The sequence below is a fragment of the Sebastes fasciatus genome, chromosome 9, assembly GCF_043250625.1.
Source record: "Sebastes fasciatus isolate fSebFas1 chromosome 9, fSebFas1.pri, whole genome shotgun sequence".
Lineage (NCBI taxonomy): Eukaryota > Metazoa > Chordata > Actinopteri > Perciformes > Sebastidae > Sebastes > Sebastes fasciatus.
In genome coordinates, this window is record NC_133803.1 from 4,875,795 (window position 1) to 4,893,049 (window position 17,255).

The 17,255-nt window shown below is 38.6% G+C and overlaps 1 protein-coding gene across 4 annotated transcripts in view; it reads right to left on the minus strand.

Moving 5' to 3' along the window:
- Nucleotides 1-17,255, minus strand: part of LOC141773667 (echinoderm microtubule-associated protein-like 6) — a 512,018-nt gene that overhangs the window by 229,265 nt on the left and 265,498 nt on the right. The window lies entirely within an intron of this gene.

Below are 17,255 nucleotides of genomic sequence, written 5' to 3' on the forward strand. Positions count from 1 at the left end.
CAAAGTGTGTGAAGCAGCGCTATCGCAGGTCCTTCCTTCCTGCAGCTGTCAGACTCCACAACCAGCACTGCTCCCAGTAGACCAACTTACACTTACACACCAACAAACTGACAATAACCTGATATTTTCAGGTGGAATTTCATTTATTCATTTTCATTCATTCTCACTGTGCAATATCATTTTCCACTTGTGCAATTTTGTTAATAGTCTGTTTATTTTCAATACTGTATATACTGCTCCTATTTTTTATACTTCCTTCTATTTAAATGGTTCATATTTTGATACATTTTGTTTAGCTCTTTTTTTTACTGAGTTAGCTGATGCATCTGTTTTTTTGCACTATCCCCTTTGCTGCTGTACACTGCAAATTTACCCACTGCGGGACTAATAAAGGAATATCTTATTTTATCTTTCACTAGTCTGTTACCTACAAATGATAGGCTCAGCTAGTCTATACTGAGTAGCACACACTGTTTTTTAACATCCACCTTCTTCAGGTATACAAAGTGAACAGTTAGGCTGCTTTAATCAATCAATATTCCAGCACTCTTTACACTATTATAGGCTATTCATCTTGTTTACAATTTACAGAAACAACCTGACTTGTATGTTGTTGTTCATTGTGGCCCATATTGCCTACTTTTTATATAGGCCTTTATGTCAATCTCTTTTCACCTACTTGTATGTACATAGTTAAGTGTTTGTTTTGCCTATCTTTGTTCAGCTTTGCTGTCCAGTCAATTTCATGGTAGCCTTGTATATGTGCACATTGGCCATTAAAGTGGCAGTAGGCAGTATATTTTTGGCATCATTGGGCAAAAATTCCATAATAACCTTTCAGCATATTGTAATTCAAGTTGTCTGAGAGAAAACTAGATCTCTGCTCCTCCTCATGGCTCTGTTTTCAGGGTTTGAAAAAATCTCCTGTGACGGGAGACTTTGAACAATCAGATAATTTCAGAGAGAGAGCGTTCCTTTTGGCTGTGCTCCGGTCATGTGACCGGTACTTGGCGTTCCTTCAAGCCATCTCAACCTGATCTCAACATAGCGGCTGGGTCACAAACTTTCTCTTTTTACAGTTAAACCGTGCACTACAAGATGATTCTATAAACATATGAGGAGAGAAATAGGCATTAACGTAACATAATATTGATTCATATTTGATCAGTGCTGCCTAGTTTGACCGTTTGGTCGGAGTTTGTGAGTGATTTTACCGCCGGCTCTCATAGACGGCAGATGGACAGCAGACTTCAGATAAACGCTGACTGCTTGTTTTCCTCCGGTAGGTGAAATCTTGCAGATGCCGTTAGGAGCACCGGAGGACACAGAGGCACATGATATTTTTCAGGTTACTTGTTTCATGTACTATTGTCAGGATATAGCAACCGTTTTATAAAAATAACTTTTTTTAGTCACATTTGCTCCAATCTCGCCTACTTCAGCTTTAAAACTGATTCTGAATTCAGGGGTGCAGCAGAGAAATCTGGACCCCCTCAAGAATATTTCCCTGGGCAGGAAACCAAGGTCATGTCCTCAGTTAGCCTATTGTTTTTGGAAATGTGGATTTTATTAGTGACCTGAGAGGGAGGTTACAGTCTACGAATGCACACAAATTAGCCTACGCACTTTTTACTTGATTTACAGCCTTTAGACAAAAAATAAATGAAAAGGGATTAAACCCTTCTCCACCAGAATTATATTCCTGGAAACAGCCATAAAGCCATCACTTAGGGAGATAGAATTTACAGAATAATCTAATTACAAATATGTGTACACTATATGTTCAATAATTCTCAAGATCCCAGTGTTTACAAAGATTAAAACATAATAATAATAATAATAATAATAATAATAATGATAACAATAACTAAGATGCCAAATAAGTGCCACAAGAGCCAGGTTGAATTATAGGAACATAAATACCTACAATATAAAATGATGCTCAAGAAAATTCAAAGTTTTCATGTGGTCTAATGGTGCAACCATAAAAAACTCGGTGTCTGAGTTTTTATCATTTCTCAACTTAAACTTTAATGCCGTCAATAAAGTGCAGAACAAATAGAATAGGTATGTTTGTTGTTTGATAGTGTTAGCTCAAATTTTACAATAACATTAATATTTTATAAGTTAAAGTAAAAAAAGAAGAAGAAGTCATAAATGAATCAAAGTTTAACACTAAAAAAACTCAGCTAAGCTACTGACATTTGATGGATTTGATGAGTTTATTTTCAATTCTACAATTTAATTTAGCAGACACTTTTGTCCAAAGCGACATACATGTGAGAATTCGTACAACATATTTATTTATTTTTATTTGGATTGGTGGTTTTGGTGTTGTTTAATGATCACCATCCAGCACATCACCCCCACCCTCATCCACCTCCACTGGCTCCCGGTCAAGTCCCGCATCACCTACAAAATCCTCCTCCTCACCTACAAATCCCTCAATGCCCTGGCTCCTCAGTATTTATCTGACCTCCTCCACCCATACACACAGCCCCGGAACCTTAGATCCTCAGGCACGGGTCAGCTCTCCATCCCTCACACAAGAATGCGAACTTTTGGGGACAGAGCCTTCAGTGTGACAGCCCCCACACTTTGGAACTCTCTCCCCATAGAGCTCCGCAACGCACCATCTCTGGACACCTTCAAAAGACTCCTCAAAACCCACCTCTTCACCAAGGCCTATGGCCTCTAGCTTCTGTTACAGTTGTTGTGTTTATTTATGTCTTTGTTAAGCGTCCTTGGGTTTCATGAAAGGCGCTATATAAATCCAAGCTATTATTATTATTATTATTATCCTTTCTTATTTATCTATCTTTTCCTGTTGTTAATACTGGGCCACATGTTATTTGTTTGTTTGGTCTTCAGAGTACCCCCTCCACTAATGTCATCATCAACAATATTGTTTTCCATCCCAAGAATATGAGATAGGAATCTTGGAGGAAATTGGATTCATTTCCTCAACGTGTTTCCAGACTTTGATTGGTTTTGTTTGGGTTCTGGCATAAAAGCAACACAAGCCTGCATTTCAAATCATTAAACTTTATTCCTGAGTATGAATCCTAATGACTTTTCTAGTGCCATCATGAGGTTGACATTTGTATTTTTGAGTGAGATATCTCAAAAATGATTGGATGGATTGCTATCAAATTAGGCATCAATGTTCCCCTCAGGATGAATTGTAACTATCATCAGATCCACATTTCATATTGTCCCATACTTTGGTTTATAATCAAATACCTGTAAAACTGATAACATTCCCAAGATTAGCCTCAGCTACTTTAGCCTATAGTGCTAGTTAGCTAATATTAGCATGCTACACACTAAACTACAATGGTTAACATGGTAAACATTAAAGGCCTATCTGCTCAACATTAATATGTTAGTTTTATCCTTATGGGCAGTTAGCATGCTGTGTGACACATAGGGGAGAGTGGGGTAAGATGAGCCAGCGGGTAAGTTGACCCACCCCCTGTATCTTGGCAACTGTGATTATGTTTGTCATGTGACCATAAATTCAGGAAGTACCCATCATTTCTATCTTGCTGTGATGGAGTCAAGCACATGGGAGAAATAGTAAGTACTTTTTTACACCAAAAACAGTTTTTTCCCTATCAAAGTAAATTTTCTGCATGTCAGGAATAATGAATGTTAGGTCAAAGCAAATTTATCCAGGTCTAAAAAAATATATTATACATGTTGGTGATTTACTAAAGGTATAACACCATGTTAATCCCTTCACTAAAGATTAGCCTGAATTGCTAAACTGGGCCATTTTTTCCAAAATGGTAGCTATGGGGCAAAGTGAGCCAAAGGCTATGGGGTAAGTTGAGCCACTGGCTCACTAATATTCTACTATTATTCCGAGCCACTGGCTCAACTTACCCCACCATAAATTAACCAAATTAATTCTCTGATGTATAAAATGGTATTACCGTTGAGTGTTACACAACTTGGTTTGATTTTTTTATGTGTTAACCTTTATAGAAGAGGGAGATAAAGGAAGTTAAAACAGTTGGTTATAGTGGAACAGCAGAGGCAAAGAGGGTCCTCACAGAGGAGGTAGAGAAGGAGCTTGCAGACCATATCAAGAAGCTGGCTGAACAGTTCCACGGCCTTACTCCAAAGAAATGCTGTGAACTGGCATTGGAATTGGCAGAAAGAACAACCTTCCCGTCCCCAACAACTGGAAAGAGCAGGGTTTAGCAGGTAGGCCTAGGTCAAACCAAAGACCAAGACGAAAATCACAGCGTACAGCAGTTCTGAGGAGAGTGTGATGCCATCCCATTTGATGACACTTCTGAGCATGAGAGTTCTAATGATGAGAGAAGTGAATCAGACATCTCAGATCTGTCAGTTGGTGACTTTGTCATAGTAAACTTTGTATCCAAAGGCAGAAGCTACCATTACATTGGCTTGGTTGAGAGCCTGGAGGGCAACGAAGTGAGTGCAAGATTTCTCAGAAGAATCCGGGGGAACACTTGACGTGAGAAGCCCACCTTTGTATTCAAGGAAAAGGATGAGGCATCTTTTCCACTGAGTGATGTGCTGAAGGAGCTACCTCAACCTCAAAAGGCTGGAGGAACTGCAAGGAGGGAGCAACAGTTCATATTTCACTGCAACCTTGACGACTGGAATATTGTCGAATATTGAATGATATTTTGATTGTTAAATGGTCTTGAAACTCACAGGTGGTTTGTTCTCACAAGTTCATAACTGTGAAACTGTTTGTTAACACACTTATGCTGAGGTTTAAACTTAAAAACTCAGATGTTCAGTTTACCCCACGATGGCTCAACTTACCCACTGACTCGGATCAACTTACCCCTTACCTGGGGCAAGTTGAGCCACAGGAGCACTTTTTTTGGGAAGGTCATTTTTTCCAGACAGCTTTGTGATGGATGCATGCTGATCATTTCATTTGATAGGTGAGATCCTGAATTTAAGGTTCAAGTTTTCATTCTGCTTCTGTCTCATTTTTCCTAACCTCGAGGACAGCATAAGTAAAAATTGGCTCATCTTACCCCACTCTCCCCTATACAGCTAATATTCATCATGTATTCACTCACTGTTACCGTATCAACCTCTTGTGGTCACTAGCAGGCATGGTAGCCTATAATGTCTAGACACTGAACCACCCTTCTTCCCTCTGTGTACCTTGATGAAGGTCATTTTTGCTTTCTTAGGCGGACCTCCCTCAGTAAAGATAAGGCGTATCTTGTGTGTTTAGCCAGGTATCTGTGATGCAGTGCAGATATGTTGTTCTCCGCTTACTAACTTTATGGTGTTTTAAGTGCTCTCAGTGATGATGACTGCTAGACAAAAAGTCATAAAAGCTCTTCACCTCAGTGGGTAAACTGGCTCCATGTGTTTACGCAGCTGTTCATGTCCAGCATTATGTTCTGACATTGTGGAAAGACTATCTGCCGTCAGAGATGCATAAATAGGAGGGCGGCTTTTCTTCAAGCCTTGTAATCCCATGTCACATTACAGTTGGCTGGGGAGGCTGCCGCGTGTTCAGTTTGATGCGGGGAAACATATGGGTTTAAAACCAATCAAATATGCTTTAATGGATAATTACAATGAGGTATATGTGGATGTAGATTTCAATTTGAAAAAGACAAAAGTGTCCAGCCATGCTAATGACTCTGTGAGGCTGTACTCAGCGCAGTGGTGCTTTGAGCTAAATGCTAACATCAGCATGCTATGATGCAATGCAATGCTCATGTTTAGCGGGCATAATGTTAAAGATGTTCATTATCTTATTTTAGCATGTTAACATGCTAACATTTGTACAAGTAACCGAGGATGATAGTTTTACAGATGTTTCGTCATAAATGTATTGGAGAAATTAAATTTGCGGGAGCATGTCTGTACCAATTTTCATCGCAATCCATAGAATAGTTGTTGAGACATAAAAACGGCAAACAATTCATTACAATTCATCCTCTGGGGACCATGAACGAACAACAGACCCATTTTGTGTTTTTTAGGGGGGTACAGGGGTGTTTAGGGGGAGATAGCAGGTCAGCAGTGTATGTCACATAGAAGTGATCTACATCATCTGAAAGCTGGGAACATGAAGATTCATTTGAGATGCAGCTCAGCACTCTGTGTCAAGTCGTTCTAGTCAGAAATAAATATAAATTAGTTAATTAATTAATTAATTAATTAATTAATTAATTAAAATAAATAAATTGCATTAGTGTATAAGGGTTTAGAACATTATGGTGGAAGTATATGATGGCCATTCCCAAAAACTGCATGTGATTATCATAAAGTGGGCATGTCTGTAAAGGGGAGACTCATGGGTACCCATAGAACCCATTTTCATCCAAATACTGTATCTTGAGTTCAGAGGTCAAGGGACGCCTTGGAAATGGCCATGCCAGTTTTCTCTCGCCAAAATTGAACTTAACTTCGGAGCGTTATTTAGCCTTCTTCCCGACAAGCTAGTATAACATGGTTGATACCAAAGGATTTCTTAAGTTTTTCTAATATTTTTTTATTGGTCCTGAGATTAAATTTAGGTGTGCTTGAGCACCCATAAAAAGAGTCTAAAGTCACCACTGTCTGGACATAGTCCATTGCTCTGCTGACGACGATCATGTGATATAAACGAAAACCTCACAATAGCTACTATTGGACCTTGCAGTGAGATGGACCTAAATAGTTCCTTAAAGTGTCAGTAGGCAAACATGTTTTGGCATCATTGGGCAAAAATTCCATAATAATGTTTCAGCAATAATTCAAGTGTTCTGAGAGAAAACTAGACTTTTGCACCTCCCCTTGGCTTTGTTTTCAGGCTTTAAAAAAATCTATGGTGGGAGAATTTCAGAGAGAGTCCTATTGGCTGTTCATTCAACGGAGGCAGCTGTCAATCACTCGCGAACTTCGATCAAACGGTCAAACTAGGCAGCGCTGATCAAATATGAATCAATATTACTGTAATGCTTATTTCTCACATCAAATGTTTTCAGAAACATCTTGTTTCATATTTTATTCCTTCTTCCCAGTGCAGCTTTAAATGATTTGTCTTCAACAGGTGTGGTTCAGTCAGCAGCCTTAGTTTGGTCTGTTTGCATTACCTGCAGCAGTGAGGTGTGTCTGCATTTGCATTGAGCTGATCTGAATGCTGCCTAACACAGCTGCTGTTTGGAGAAAGTAATCTAAGGTACTGTTGTAACTTTCCAAATCTAAACTCTAAGTGATCTGACCTGGACACACACACACACAAATCAACACGGTCAATTTATATTTACATGCGAAGCTGGCCTTAAGTAACCCTGCACATCAGCCAATCAGGCTTTAGTTGGCTAACTGTGATTGGGTGTCTGGCCAGTGCTGGATCAACACTGTCTCTCTCTCTCTCTCTCTCTGAGGGACAACCCCACATATCCTGGAGATCCTGCTCCATCCCGGGATTAGATGTGACATTTCGGAGTCACTGAAGGACTCTCTTGCCTTTCTTGTGCTACTTCACATTCAGAGATAAAAGTTCTTGTCAAAGAAATCCCCTGATTGTAAACTCAAGTCTTTTCCAGACAGAATCTGGGTCCAGAGATCCAAATTGAGAGGGCGGTTATTTACCAGCCACCACAACCCCCTTAATGCTCACCAAATATTTTACTAAAACAGATCCAACCTTGGCGTGTTCTCTGGCCTGTTGTGATTGTTTTGACCCTAACTGTTTATTTGGACTGTAGGTCCCACCCACCCCATCTTCCATACACTACAATGGATGAGGTCAGTAGTCAAACATACGAAAAGGTCAAGACACACACAGGAAAGGATCATGGTTGTGAGAGCTGACAGATGGAAAATAATATTTTTTTAGAAAGAGTGAGAGGGAGAGACCAGCATGTTAATCTGTGTCAGGGCTCTTCTATTCTTAGCCGGTCCCATCGGCCAGCAGAAATATGAGAGACACACGTGATGACACAAGTCCTGATAAATTTAGAGAAGGGGTCAGGGAACGGTGACCGAACCCCCGGACCAGTGCTTAACTCCAGATGTGTGTTTGGATGGTACGGAGGAGCTGTCCAGGTGATCTTCTAACTGGGACATGTCATTATTTGAATCCCAGTCCCTTGGCCTCATGTTGCACTCAGTTTAAATGGGCTTTATCTATTTGAGCTCAGGAGATGGTGGAGACTGAGTAGAGGGCTCCCTCTAGTGCCCACAACGTAAAACACAATGTGCTTGGACCCCACTTAAAGTGGCAGTAGGCACTAATTCAAGTGTTCTGAGAGATAACTAGACTTCTGCACCTCCTCTTGGCTCTGTTTACAGGCTTTAAAAAACTCTAGCCCGTGACAGGAGACTTTGACCAATCACAGGTCATTTCAGAGAGAGAGCATTCCCATTGGCTGTGCTCCGGTTCTTTGACCGGAATTTGCCGTTCCTTCAAGCCATCTCAACCTGATCTCAACATGGCTCCTCGGTCACAAACTTGCTCATTTTACATCTAAACAGTACACTACAAGATGATTCTGAAAACATTTGAGGAGAGAAATAGGCATTAACGTAACATAATATTGATTCATATTTGATCAGCGCTGCCTAGTTTGACCGTTTGGTCAAAGTTCGCGAGTGATTGACAGCCGGCTCTCATAGACAGCTGATGGACAGCAGACTAGACTCAGATCAGCTCTGACTGCTTGTATTCCTCTGGTCTGTGAAATCCTGCAGATGCCGTTAGGAGCACCGGAGGACACAGAGGCACATGTTTTTTTTTCAGGTTATCTGTTTCATGCACTACTGTCACGATATAGCGACCGTTTTATAAAAATAACTTTTTTTAATCATATTTGCTCCAATCTTGCCTACTTCAGCTTTAATGTAAGCAGCAAACAACTTTCAAACACAAGTCGTAGGGGGCGTGCTGATTATGATTTAATAATTTAATAGGTTTAAAACAATCCTCACAATGAATAAGGACACAAAGAGCTAAACAAAACAGATACATCTATATAAAATCAAACAGAAAAAAATAGTTGAATAATAATAACATCTCTATATAGTTTATTAGTTTTTCATGATGTAATACCAAAAATAATACCAATTAAAAAAAATCTCAATGAAAAAGTACAGTATTTGGGTGGGTAATTTAGTTCTGTGACCATATTTTTGGGAATGTGTGGCCTTTAGTAATTCATTTTTATATAACATATGCAATATACTATAATGAGAAATTCCATAATGATTCAGTTCTATGAACAGAACTCAGATGCAGACAATATTTCGCCCTCGTTCAGTCGACATTTAGTCTCCCGACCGAAGCAGCAACTGCAGTCTTGACAAAACTGTTTTAGCAGATTCAAAAGTCAACTATTGAGAAATATTTCCAACCATGAAAGGCATTTTAGACATCTATTCTAAATCAGTAAGGCTAATTATTGTCTAGAATATTTTAAGGATGCCAGGTGGCTAATTTGTTGAATATAGGCACATTTACAACTTAAGCTACTCTCTTACAAATAGTGAACATATTTGCACCAACTTCTGTATATGGTATAAGATGACGTATGGCATTATGATGTACATTTTTTACATAGTCTTAGAATTTTAGAAAATATTTATTTTACATATACTTACATGGTTTAAATATGTGTGTTCCTACCTCTTCAGCCTTCTTGTGCTGCTGGGAAGAATAAAGTGTTTAATCTCATTTTATCTTATCTCATCTTGTCTTTTCTTTTTTCTACGAGCTGAAAAAACACCAAAAATGTTCACTGTTTAAGTCAAAAAGGAAACACTGAGACAACAAATACACTCTACATGCCATCAGTCGTTGGAAGCCAACACAGTATTTGATGTGAATTTACAATTGAACCACTGATTGGACACAACAACACAGATGCGGCATCTCACCACACCTTTACCATACATTAATGTAAGTCAACATCTGTCTTCTGTTATTGGATGCTTATATGAGTTGAAACTGTGAGAGTTGCTTGGTAATGTGCATCAACAGTTAGAATATCTCCAGGACATTGCAGATTATGGAAAGAAATTTAAAACAAAATTTTAAATTTTGTTTTTATTTTCCAGCGCTACCACATGGTGGCAGTGTAGGCCTGGTTGAACTTTGTGTCATTTTGAATTGAGAGGCAGATCAGAGTTGTTCTTAGTTAGTAGAGGGTAAAGACAATTGTTATTTTTAAGTGTCTGACTATTTAGTAAATCTGGCAAATACTTATATTGATATTTATCAGTTTGACCAGACATGTAGACTCATGCCTGAGTTTCAGCAGACACATTACGGTAATAACTAAATCAGCATTTTATCATCTCAAACAAATACAGTAGGACTGAGAGGTCTCTTGTCCAGACAAGATTTAGAGGAACTAATTCTTGCTTTCACTTCCAGCAGGGTGGACTGTTGTAGGTCTCTTCTCTGGTCTCCCCTGAAAATCCCAACTGCAGCACAGTCAGAACACATATGGCTCCTGTTCTTAGACCTTGGCTTCCATTTAGTTATAGAAAATATTATAGGGGTGATGCTGGTTTATAAATCACTTAAAGTGGCAGCAGGCAGAATATTTTTGGCATCATTGGGCAAATATTCCATAATAATCTTTCAGCATATTGTAATTCAAGTGTTCTGAGAGAAAACTAGACTTCTGCACCTCCTCATGGCTCTGTTTTCAGGATTTATAACATCTAGCCCGTGACGGGAGACTTTGACCAATCACAGGTCATTTCAGAGAGAGAGAGCGTTCCTATTGGCTGTGCTCCGGTCTGTGAAATCTTGCAGATGGCGTTAGGAGCACCAGAGGACACAGAGGAACAGGTTTTTTTTCAGGTTACCTGTTTCATGTACTACTGTCACGATATAGCGACCGTTTAATAAAAATAACCTTTCTTAATCATATTTGCTCCAATCTTGCCTACTTCAGCTTTAACAAGCTGGGCCCAAAATACCCAGTAGGTCTCCTGGATCTTTAGGAAGCAGAACCAACTTCCTGATGATCTTAAACGTGACCCAAATCTAACCACTAAAAACTCTGCGCTTCTTTTATGCATTTGATTGATTTATTTCTCTGTACTTTTATTTCCCTTATTGAATCTGAAGCAACTTATTACTGCACTGTAACTGCTCCATAACTGTATTTCTTGTCTATTATCATTTTTCGTCTATTTGTATTTTTATTTCGTTTTATCTAATGTTTTAAAATGTCTATTATCATTTTTCATCTATTTGTATTTCTTTTTTTCATTTGATCTAATATTTTAAAATCTCATTTAATTCTATTTTAAAGGTGCAGTGTGTAGGATTTGGCGGCATCTAGCAGTGAGGTTGCAGATTGTAACCAACTGAAACTTCTCACGTATGCCAAGCGTGTCGGAGAAATATGATGGCCGACGCGAAAATGTAAAAACGCGAATGGCTGGACGAGCCGACGACGCGCGGCATGAGAAGAGAATGAGAATGAGGGTCCTGTAATGTATCGATACAATGTTCACATCCTACAATATCAGCAACGTTACATCATACATGCTGGAGCGGATCTGTGTTTACTAATGCACGATGATAAGCACTGATAAAACGGTCTTTATCGCCACCAGACCAGACCAACCAGCAAATTGGAGAAACTTTCGCGACATTGTTAAGGATGCGCATTAACCTCGAATAGTTATGGTTAGGATAGGTCGTCGGGCAGCGGTTTTTGCAGATCTCCGATCAGATTTTGCAATTTGTGGGTTACCTTCTAGACACGACCCTGATTAGGAGGACACTTCATTTAATATTTGTCGATGTCCATTGACGCGGTTCTGAATTAAAGTTGGCATATTGTGAAGGCAGGGAAGGGGCCTCCAAAACATACGTAGCCCCGGTAAGTAATATTAAGGCGCCCCCTGGAGTGTCTTCATTTCCTGTCTGAACATCATTACTGTATTATTAAGTAAATATTTTACAAAGAGCTAAATATATGTCTTTTACTTGTATAATAGTCAGCACAACTTAATATTTGTGCATGAGAGAGAGATAAATAGACAGTTCTGAAATACTTTAGGATGATATTTTTCCCTCCTGTTTTTCCTCTGCAGGTATTCAAATACAGCCTTTGATCCGGTAACACCTAACTGTGTGTATTGTCCCCTCTCTGCAGCTCCTCATACAGTCCGGCTGCTGAATCGACAGCATTGTTGCCAGGTTGTCATGGCGTCTGATTGTTGAGTATCATGTCACGCGCCCCATCACAGCCGGACGTCCCTCCGAGCCTGCAGCCGATCCCATGGTCGCCATGACGTCTACCTTGGCAACCACAAGAGGCTGGCTGTTGTGTCACCTCATGTCATAAGTCTCCCATGTGAAGCCTCCAAACACTAACCAAAGTTATTTTGTAGGCTTCTTCATTGAGGTTCGGTAGGCAGTTGATAAGTGTTTCTTAGTTTCTTTATAAGTCTAAAAACAGGTCATATGTCATGTTTTTGTCATCAAAGCAAACCGTACACTGGGAGGATTTCATGCCTTATCATACTCAGGCATATAACATCGAATAGAGTATAAACATGAGATAAAAAACACTTCAATCTGTTCTCGTGGCCAATGGCAACACCATTGGTTTGATACAGAGCAACCACCAACGTTTACAGTATTTATCACTGTGAAGCTTCATGTCATTTTTATTTAATCTTAATTTTCCCTCTCAAATCAGGTGCCTACTTATTTTATAATAACCTGTGGTGGAAGAAGTATTCAGATCTTCTACTTGGTAAGTATAAGTAGCAGTATCCCACTGTGAAAATACTTTCTTACCCTACAAGTCCTGCATTCAAATGTTGCTTGTCATGGGGAATGACCCTTTTAAGAGTGTGTGTGTGTGTGTATATATACGTATATATACATATATATATATATATATATATATATATATATATATATATATATATATATATATAGAGGGCTGTCAATCAATTCAAATATTCAATTGTGATGAATCGCACATTTTTTATCTGTTAAAATGTACCTTAAAGAAAGATTTGTCAAGTATTTAATACTCTTAACATGGGAGTGGGCAAATGTGCTTGTTTTATGAAAATATATGTATATATGTATTATTGGAAATCAGTTAACAACACAAAACATTGACAGATATTATCCAGAAACCCTCACATACGACGGAGTATTAGGGCCACATTTAGGGAAAAGAAAAATCTGAGATTTTGAGAATAAAGTCATGATATTTCCAGAAAAAAAAGTTGTAATATTACTAGAATAAAATCATAACTTTACGAGAAAAAAGTAATTTCCTCCTCCACAAAAGAGTCAATTTCCCCAGCAGTTCTGTGTGGTTCTTTCTTTGGATTAAAGGCAGTTTCTTGAACAATCTTTTCATTACTGATACTGATACTGATGATAATGTGGTGCTGATGTGCCAAAAGATAAAGTATTTTGTTATTTATGAAACCTAAACTAAAGTATAACTTCACAAGATGCTCCACGTTCCTCATTTTCACGGAGGCAGCACACTGCTCTATTACCCCTCTAAAATAACACGTAAAATTACTACTTTATGATATTATGACTTTATTCTCATAATATTATGACTTTTTTTCTCGTACACCTATGACTTTATTCTCGTAATATTATGACTTTATTCTCAAAATCTCAGATAATTTTTTTCCTCAATGTGGCCCTAAAGCTCGTTGTACTCACAGGTACTGCATTTAGCATAAAAATATGCTCAAATCATAACATGGCAAACTGCAGCCCAACAGGCAACAACAGCTGTCAGTGCGTCAGTGTGCTGACTTGACTATGACTTGCCCCAAACTGCATGTGATTATCATAAAGTGGGCATGTCTGTAAAGGGGAGACTCGTGGGTACCCATAGAACCCATTTACATTCACATATCTTGAGGTCAGAGGTCAAGGGACCCCTTTGAAAACGGCCAAGACAGTTTTTTCCTCGACAGAATTTAGCGAAAATTTGGAGCGTTATTTAGCCTCCTTCACGACAAACTAGTACGACATGGTTGGTACCGATGGATCCCTTAAAGATCGATTGCGTTAATGTGTTAAAGAAATAAGTGGCGTTAAAACAAATTTGCATTAATGCGATATTACATGTTAACTTTGACAGCCCTAATATATATATTGCATTAATGTGTAAGGAGCAATGTGATGTGTTAATGTCGATGTTGAGTTGGAGGTAATTTCAAGTATTTTATATACTTGTGGTTCGTTTAATAATTATTTTATAAAATGATCATTATTGTTTTGTATCTAAAATCTGCATCTGTAGTAAATAACTAGTAAATGGAGCTGTCAAATGGTTGTAGTGGAGTAACCAGGTTATTAATGAAATGCCTCTGCAGCAGATTTCAAACACCTCATACTGCTTATATAAAAGTTGTTGTTGTTTTGGATTTAAGCACAAGTAAGCTACAACATTTGGATAAGACATGACCAAGAGTAAACCGGGACCCGGGCCTCTGCAGGGTCCCGGTGTCTCCGGGGCTCCGAGCCCTCAGGGGCAGGAGTCTGAAAGGGAAAGCCGGGGAGGAGAGACTCCGAGGCCAGGCTAGCTAACACTTCAGCAGGGGGTCTCATCACTCTCTCCACACTTCTGCTGTCAGGGCTTTTGTTTCAGCAGCATTACTCCCTCTCAAGGCCCTGCCTCCCAGGTAACTCCACTGCTGAGCTGGTGCTGCTGGAGGGAGGGAGGGACAGTACACAGACTCTGCACAGCCCTCACAAAATATGCATCAACCAAATGGAGAAGAAAAACACATCAACCATATGAGGAAGACTTCCTGCTAGATTGTAAGTTATTTACCAAAATAAGACTTGAATACCAAAAATTCAATAGACTCTCATAGTAAAAAAACTGCCCACCCTCCAGGACTTGTACACCTCCAGAGTCAGGAAACATGCAGGGGGAATCTCTGCAGACCCATCACACCCTTCTCCTCTCTGGTAGGAGCTACAGAACACTGTTCACCAAGACAACCAGACACAACAACTATTTTTCCCACATGCCATCACTTTGTTAAATCAGTCAGAAAACACTATTATTTAACACTAATCAATACATCCACTGTACCTACAAATTATAAATTATTTATATTATTTAATATACGGATGTATATATGTAAATAAACAGGCTGCATATTGTACATAAATGTGTATACATGCATATATTGTAGGCCTACATAAACCACCTACTGTATGTATGTAAAGTATATTATTATGTTATTATTATCATGCAATATTTATTCCAGCACTTACTGCACTCTAAGTTAACAGAAACAGTTTGATCTTTAGACATTGCATGTTTTTGTCCATCTATTAATGTAAATTGCGATTTTTTTAGTTTTAAAGCTAGAGTGAAGATACTGGTATCATATAAAACTAGAAAACCTAAAGAATCCAGGGGTCCCTTGACCTCTGACCTCCAGATATGTGAATGTAAATGTGTTCTATGGGTACCCACGAGTCTCCCCTTTACAGACATGCCCACTTTATGATAATCACATGCAGTTTGGGGCAAGTCATAGTCAAGTCAGCACACTGACACACTGACAGCTGTTGTTGCCTGTTGGGCTGCAGTTTGCCATGTTATGATTGGAGCATATTGTTTTATGCTGAACACAGTACCTGTGAGGGTTTCTGGACAATATTTGTCATTGTTTTGTGTTGTTAATTGATTTGTTCAATTAAAAAAAATCATGTTCCTCTGTGTCCTCCAGTGCTCCTAACAGCATCTGCAGGATTTCACAGACCGGAGGAAAACAAGCAGTCAGAGCTGATCTGAGGTCTGCTGTCCATCTGCTGTCTATGAGAGCTGGCTGTCAATCACTCGTGAACTCTGACCGAACGGTCAAACTAGGCAGCGCTGATCAAATATGAATCAATATTATGTTACTATAATGCCTATTTCTATCCTCAAATGTTTTCAGAATCATCTTGTAGTGCACGGTTTAGCTGTAAAATTAGAAAGTTTGTGACCCGGCAGCCATGTTGAGATCAGGTAGAGATGGCTTGAAGGAACGGCAAGTCCCAGCCAATAGGAGCGATCTCTCTCTGAAATGACCTGTGATTGGTCAAGTCTCCTGTCACGGGCTAGAGTTTTTTAAATCCTGAAAACAGAGCAATGAGGAGGAGCAGAAGTCTAGTTATCTCTCAGAACACTTGAATTACAATATGCTGAAAGGTTATTGTGGAATTTTTGCCAAATGATGCCAAAAATATACTGTCTACTGAAGCTTTAACTATGGACAATCATGAGATTAATCGTGATTAAATATTTTAATCAATTGATGGCCCTCATATACAGTATATATACATATGGTATATATACATTTTGTCCTTCATGTTGCATTTTCTAAATGAAGGCTTGATGGAACATCTGACCAGAAAACAACAGCAGTTACTTCAGTGTACTTCAGTGTTGATTAGCGTTGTCAGCCCTCTGTAAACAGTGTAGCCTACTTACTGTATGTCAATAGCTGTGTTAGCTGGTCAGTGTGTGTCAACTTATGACTCCTGATTACTTGCTGGATTTTTTTTTTTTTTTTTTTTACCAATGCTTATGCAGTTTGGTCTCTAAAATCTCCTATATTCATACTTTGTTTATTGCTGACAAATGCTGACTACAAACTTTATACGATCCATTGTGCATAAGTTACTTAAAGCAGGACTATGTAACTTTAGACAGAAGAACTAATGCTGTAACAGCCTCACTTGGTCTGGTCCAAGACCAGTAGATAATGGTGAGTAATTCTAGCTATGTTAGCAAACTTTAGATAGATATTGCAGTATAAAATGCACATTACTGAGTCAGTTCAATGACTTTATGACTTTTCTCTACTGGTGAAATGTTAAATAATCTAAATACATTCAGTTTGAAGCTTTAGGTCCAGAGAAGTTTGAAAGACAAAGGCTAAATGCTAAATAAGTAATGGTTAAATTGTACCTGTAAGGGGGAAGACCTTAGTCTCAGCACGATGTTCTCTTATTATGATTACATAAAATGACCTGTGTAAGGGTTTCGATAACTTGAAATGTAATAAAAGCCATCAAATCAAAACACTAAATTTTAAGAATATCACCAACAAAAAGAAAACTTTACCTTACTCAACATCACAAAACAATATATTACTGTATATACTGGCAGTGCATAAACTGTTTCTTTAATGACACATATAATATATTATATATATATATATATCCTAAAAATGTTTTTTAGACCATATACAGTACATTGCAGTAAAAAAACAACTAGTATGTAATTTTTCAA